The following is a 7,581-nucleotide window of genomic DNA, read 5'->3' as shown; positions in this document are numbered from 1 at the left end:
GTGAGGTGGGGATAGGTCCGAGCAAGAAGACAAGGAGAAAATGGTAATCAAGCGGGAGGCACACTCTGGTGAAGAAATGTTGCCAAATTGCAGCTTTTTATGAAAGAAATTGGAGCAACAACACGGAGAAAATGGTAATCAAGATAGGAGACCTACTTTGGCGAAGAAATGTTGCCAAATTGCAGCTTTATATGAAAGAAACTCAAGTCCTTGCCGTCCTGTGTAGATGTCTTCTTAACCCCACGGTCATCCTATGCTCCCCTTCCTCTTGCTGTAGGCTGTGCCCTCCATCCTCTTTTGCACCCTTGGCTGTTGCCCTCCTCTGCTACAGTGCCCCCATGCTGCTTTCGGTCTTGCTTCAGTCCTTTGTTTCTCACCCCTTGTTTCTTCCTTAAGCTGTCCCTTGCCCCCCCCCCCCCCCCCCCCCCCCCCCCCCCCCCCCCCTTCTTTCAGCCGTTGCTGCCGCCTTTTATCTCCTTTCATCCGCTCTTTTCTTAGCTCCCGCTTTGTCTCCTCCCCCTCGGTTCGTGTGCATTCCTTTAAGGCAAGGGTTTGGTTTTTTCCCTTTTGTGGTAGGTGTCACCGCCTTTTGGTCCTTTCCCTCAGGACTCTATGGCAAACGCTCCGGCAGCTCTGACCAATGCTGTCCCTTCCTGTCAGTCCTTTTTTGAAGTGGACCTGCAGTTCGATTGTCACCTCCCTTGAGGTCTCCACATTGGTATGCAAGCTAGCTGGTAGCCGCTCGGTGTGTGGACGGCTCAGTGATCTTTTGCAAGGTAGCCTAATTGGTGAGTCTAGAAAGATCACTGATTTTCATCCCTTGGGGCGTGGATACTACCAAGTTGAGTTAGATCATCGAACATAGTCATGGAGTTGGCACCCCGTCGAATTGCCAACGGTCCGGTGGCATCATGGCCTTGATCCAGCACGCTAGCATCTCAGACTTTACTTTTACAGGTTGTTTTCTTGGCCTCAAGAAGGAACATCTTCCCCTTCTCTGGGTGATAGGTGGAGTTATCGAGAGAATGATGGAATCCCCTCCCTTGGTTCTAGCTCGGATGGCAAGGATTTCTTCTCTTCGCATCTCCATAGCCTCTTTGGAGATAGTTCCCCACGTCATATGGCTTCCGTGCCTTCGTGGAGCTTCTATTTTGTTTGGCCTCCTTGGATGGTGCTTCAATTTCCGCCAGATGGGACACCTCCTAGAGCTTGTCCTTGCTGTTAGTCTAGGAGCGCCGCCAGTGGTCCCCCGCTCCCCCTCCTCCCCCTTCTCCGCCTCCCTCAACCTTTGCCGGGCTTCCCTTCCCCCTTGGCTTCACCAAAATCCCCTCCTCCCGTCCCATCCACTTCTCATGAGTATACCCATCGCCCGTCGATTGCACGCTTGACTCAAACAGGAGGCAATAGACTAACTTAGTACTCAGGGTTCCAAAAAACTATATACGTCTTGCACCCAAAAACCCTCTAACTCAACACTCCAAAAAAATTTCCAATCTTCAAGAATTCAAAACTTCTACTTTAACTTCTAAAATACAATAGCACAAAACCTTTTCACATCGAAAACTGAACTTTAAAAACTCTATGTTAATATATTAAAAATTACACTGATGTATAAAAATATCTTACTATCCATCTTGATAAGTGATGAAGTATTACATTGTCAATTTAGAACAATCATAGAATTGATTTTGGACAAGCCAATTTAAGAACAATCATAGAATTGATTTTGGACAACCATAGTAGTGATTTGGATGATCATCACACAATCACAAAAAAATTACAAAGTACTTTGAATAAATCAAGTATCCCAAGACATGTGAATAAACGTGTTTGAGGTCTTTGCTCTTGCTCTCCATAAACCAATAGCATCTATAAAATCAAAGGACATAAGTGGCAGTCCTTCAACAGAAATGCACATGAGTACATCCATGCGCTTCATCTCTAACCGGTTCCTCAATTTGCTTTTGATGATGTTTTGCACACTAAAACCTCTTTTACACACTCCGGTACTACATTGCAACATTACAATTTGAGCTAGAGAAGTCGAGAGCTATAGCCTAGTCACTCCCAATAACACATCTTTCAATCATTACCCTATAGTACATATCACCTTTAATTGCCTTGCACATAGTCCACAACTAACCATGTTGACCACCAAAATCTAGAATCGATGAAAATCCATATCCATAATGACCTTGCAAGTTCATATCAATATAGCATGGACCAGCTGAAATCTCCACATCTACCAAAGCAATAGTAGAAGATATCAAGATTGGTATGATTCACATCCACATAACTTTTTTTAACTCTAGTGCAACATTAGCTAAGTGTTTCAACACATCTACCAAAAAATGCAACATGTAGATAAACTTGAAGTTGGCAACCACCTCATACAATCTTTCATTCTCTTCTTTTAGACATAAAAGAAGTGGCTCAAGTACTTCACACACCTTAACAATGACTTTGTGCCGACTTAACCTCCCTAGTTTATTGATTTTCTCCATCTTAAGGTGTGGACAATCCAATCCTTCTTGCAATTGAGCTAATCTTGCAAAACGTTTAGAATTTTTCCTAAACCAACCAATACACATTTAAGGTTGAATCCATAAAATTAGCATGCTACGAGTTTTTGAATGCATCCATGCATCCGACACACATAAATGCTTCTATGAGCAACACAATGGATGGAGGTCATGTAAGGAATCCTCTTTCTCATTAAGTCAACAAGACCATTTCTTACACTTGTCATTATAGATGCTCCATCCGAACCAAAACTCACTAGTTTTGAACGATCAAGCCCATATTCATCTAACAATCCTACTAAGGCAAATTCTAACCCCTTGGCTGAACGATCCATGACCTCAAGCAAACCCAAAAAAGAGGTTTGCACATCATTATCATGCATGTAGGTTGCATACACTATAAGATGCTTCACAACAAAAATATATGTTGACTTATCAACCATGATCCCAAAAAAAAGGAAGCCTTCACTTTCTGGATGATAGAATTGCATATGGATTTACTAATGTATGAGGCAAACAAGGTTGCTGCCTTATCATTTTAATAAAGCTCCTTGGGAAGAGCTTACACACCACATAGACATTAGTTCAACAAGGCTTGAAAACTTATTGAAGGCAAGGTCCTCCTTGGCAATGTAATAGGCACATTGAAACAAATATAGTACTTCAAATCCACATCACCTTGTTGCCATTTTATTCCCTTTCTTAAAGCATTTTTGCCACAATTGACAAAGTAAGTAGCTCATTTATGTTGGTTTGAAGATGCATGCACTCTAATAGCACTTAACTGTATATTTGCAGATCCATATACCAAATTCACTTCGATATTTTTTTCATTTTTTGGCATATACTACAAATATACGACCACGCACACCATCAAAATGCGCCCAATCAAATGATATACTCCATGCATCATTTCACATAATGCAGGCATTTTTAATTCTTGCTACCTCGTCCTCTTGAGTATTATTAGAAACACCTTCAGAGCCATGCAAACTCGAATCTTTCTCTTTCTTGGCCTTCTTTTTGGATAGGGCAACAGAACGTGTAAACTAGGCAACGCTAACAAAGTTGATTGCTTATGTGCCGTTACTATAAAAACCACAAAACATTTCATTAATCACAAGAGATTTAATCAACCCTTCCTATTTGTTATTTAATAATGTTTTTTCAATATCTCATAGTACACTTTGTACACTCCACTTTCACTTTATTAAGATTGGTTGCAAAAACCAATTTTTGAAGACAAGGCTAAACTACAAATGCAAAAAAAGGTATAAATTACAATGTTAAAATATAAATAAATTAGTAACTTTCATAACAATTTGCATGGCATATAAGTTAAACAATGAACTTACAAAGAAAATAAATAAGCAACTGAAGGAAATTTAAACACTCCCTTGCTCAGACATCCATCATATCTCTCTCTCTCTCTCTCTCTCTCTCTCTCTCAGGCATGTATGAATGCATGTAGTGCTGCCCATGGCCAAAGGACGACAAGTGTCCTATGGCTCCAAGAGCTTCCCTTGCCTTGAGAAACAAGAAAAGAGCATAAAACGAGAAAAATAGAAGTTGACCTAGACAAGACCCACCCTCGAAGCTCTTTCATGCTGCAGCATTGAAACAGCATAATACTAGTGCCCAGTTAAAACAACATTCGATTAGAGTTAATAGACTCCGCAGCCCCCTAATCATAAACGAAAACAACTGGATAAAAACATCATTCGATTAGGCTCTGCGGCCAACAAACAAGCATGGAGATGAACACAATCAAATTGAATTATAAAAAACCTTCGATTGACCAGTGCCCCCTTATCGTAAAAGCAAGCAAACTATTGAAAAAAAAAAAAAAATCTTGCCTTACATGCTGCAAAAACGTAACACGCTAAAAACTAGGCCATGGCCGACGGTAGGCTCGACATAGCAAAGCTGCTTGACGGGAGGCGGCGAGCTCAAGCCTCAGTCACATGGCCACAAAACTAGGGTTCACATAGTCACAACCCAAAACCATAATGTACCCTCGCCAGCCAATGGAAGTAGTTCTTCGAAGTCCAAGCATGAAGCGCGGAGAGGATATGATACATTATGCTATTTTGTTGGAGTGATTTCTGAATAAGCCTCCGGCATGATTCGTCTTGTGGGCTCAAATGGAATTATCTACATGAGGACTTTGAACATTAATTTTGGCTTCAACACAGGGTTGCCCGAATGAATGAACCCCTCGTACTATGTAGTTGATAAAGAATCCAAAATGGCATCATTAGTAAATGCTTCAAGATTATCTTGCGGGATAGGATGTCGTACCTCTTGAGAGTGCCGTGGTGGAGATGGGTGAGGGGCCAGTACCTCCTCGGGGGCGAGAGGGTTAGTGGGAAAATCTATCTCGGGAGTATGGAAAGATGAGAAAATGTAGGCAACTTGAAAGGTGTTAGTAGGTGGTGTGTTAGGATATGGGTTAAGTAGCTTACTACGACATTAGAATAGACAGGGTAAGTTGATTTTAAAAATGATGCAGAGGATTCTTCTTGACCCTGACCTGTGCGAGGAGGTGGGTGGCTAGGCTTACGAGACTTAATAACCTCCCGTAAGTCTGGAATTTCTTCTTCATTGATAGTGGGATATTCTATATGGGTAGCATCAAAATTGTATTGCACATTTGTTAGCATTGCTTCCAAATGTTTGTAAATATTAGAGTAGAGTTTTAGAATTCCAAAAGGATGATATAGAGTGGACTCACATTAATTTAGATGTTGGTGAGTGTTACAGACCTCTAGCCACCCATGACTTATAACCCAATAGTAACTATGTGCTACTACTTCATAGTTGGCGGGCGTCTCTGGAATGTCATCTGGGACAAACAGGTCTAATTTTTTGACACTGTTGTCCAGAAGTTTTGAGTTTTGGAGAACGTGACACCAACTACAAAGGTTTAGCACTATAGGATGTAGAGGGTAGAAAAAGATGTTATGGGGATTAGTTAATATTAAGTCTCCCCTCAAAATTCCCATTATTATGGTGAGATCAGCATCTCTTTCAGTATTTTGTTTGATTAATGTTAGTTCTCCTAGGCCTATATCTTCAGATAGATTTATGTCATATTGAAGTAGAGAGAGTGTTAGTGTAGACAAAAACAAAGAAAGAGTTTGAGAAGGGGCCTGAGGAGTTAATGGGAGCTGTCCCAACTCGGAGGCGTGCTCAAGGAGTAGACGAAGATCATCAATAGGCTCCGGCCGCTGACTTGTTTCTTGGATTGTTAGCTGCTGACGCTCTAATGCTTGTAGGTGGGAGTCTGTGTTGCTAAGGAGGTTTGAAATTGACATTTCTCTGACCATCTTTGCAGCATCTAGTTCTTTGAATCTTCTTGTTGCATCTTCTTGGGCCCATCAGGCCGTTGCTTCCCTGTCTTGAGCTTGGGTAATCTGCTGGAGCCTTTGGGCAGTGAGCCTTTGAGTGTCGTGTAGTTGTTGTCTAAGCTGCATCATTGCCTCTTGGTGTGCCAACTCTTTTCTTTGTGCTTCGGCCCGGCTTGCACTTATTGTTTCATTAAGTGTTCGGATCTTCTCTGCATGAGCCTTGTTTGTTTGTTCCCTTTCATGTTGTAAATGGTTCGCCCTTTCCTTCTCTGCTTTCTGTTGTGCTATTAACTGCTGGATTTGGCATTGCATTTCTTCTTCTTTAGCCTTGGCATTTGCTTGGAAACTTGCATAGAAACCCTGTTTTCTTAAAGAACTGCCTTACGCCAGAATGTTGGAGGGGACAGAGGGGTCTCACAGCTCATCTCCGAGCCACTACTCTCCATCAAACAAGAGAATGCCCTATAGAAATATCAGGCATACCAAAGGGCTCAACCACTTTCTCTTTACCTTTATGTGATGTCATGTGAATTGGGATGTAAATGAATGATATGGATGTGAATAGATGTGATGAGATGTGAGGTGAATCAGATAGATGTAAATGAATGGATGGATGGGATGTGATGTGAATAGATGTGACAAGATGTGAGGTGAATCAGATAGATGTGAATGAATGGATGGATAAGATGTGATGTGAATAGATGTGATGAGATGTGAGGTGAATCACATAGATGTGAATGAATGGATGGATGGGATGTGATGTGAATAGATGTGATGTGAATAGATGTGATGAGATGTGAGGTGAATCACATAGATGTGAATGAATGGATGGATGGGGATGTATGTGAAAGAATGGATGTGGATATGTATGTGAAAGAATGGATGTGGATGTATATGAAAGAATGGATGTGGATGTATGTGAAAGAATGAATGTGGATGTGTATGTGAAAGAATGTGATGTGATTTAAAGAGATGTGATGTGACATGAATATATGTGGATGTGAAGTGATAGATATGAATGTATGGATAGATGTGGGTAGTCGTACATGTGAACGATTGGATGGATGTAAATGAATGAGATGAGATGTGTATGAATGAGATATGATGTGGATAGATGTGATGTGATGCTATGTGGATAGAATGTATGTGAGGGGATAGTGATGAGAATGAATGTGATGGATGTGAATGAATGTGATGTGATGAGATGTCGATATGGGTAGATGCGAGTGGATGAGATCTGATGAGGATAAATGAGGAAAGATGTGATGAGATGAAAATGATGTGATTGGATGAGAATAGGAATACATATGAAATGGGTGTGGATTAAATAATGTGGAACAATGTGGAAAGACGATAGTTCGTTATAGAAACTGTATTTATGACCTGTTTTTAAATGACTATTTTATGTCAAGAATGCTGGGGAAGCATTTTGACCGTCTTGTGAATGAGGTCGTGGAGACCTAACTGATAAAGTTGCAACAGCTGACGGAGAGTCAATGGAGGACGTCTCGCGTAGCAAGGTCGGCTGAGGTCTTGACCATCCTCGGTTCGATTTAAATGGTGAGCTTCCAGTACGGTGGATGAGGGACTAAAGAAGCGGCCTATGAGTGAAGCGCTAGGTGACCTGCGAAGGATCCTAGAGGGTGCTGACCATACGGTGCTTGGGCTCTGGGTCGCCGAAGATACCCACACGTGCGTTGTGGAAGATA

This window comes from Cibotium barometz, chromosome 49 (genome assembly GCF_041138505.1).
Source record: "Cibotium barometz isolate CiBa-2024 chromosome 49, ASM4113850v1, whole genome shotgun sequence".
NCBI classification, from domain to species: Eukaryota; Viridiplantae; Streptophyta; class Polypodiopsida; order Cyatheales; family Cibotiaceae; genus Cibotium; species Cibotium barometz.
Note: the sequence above shows the minus strand (reverse complement) of the source record.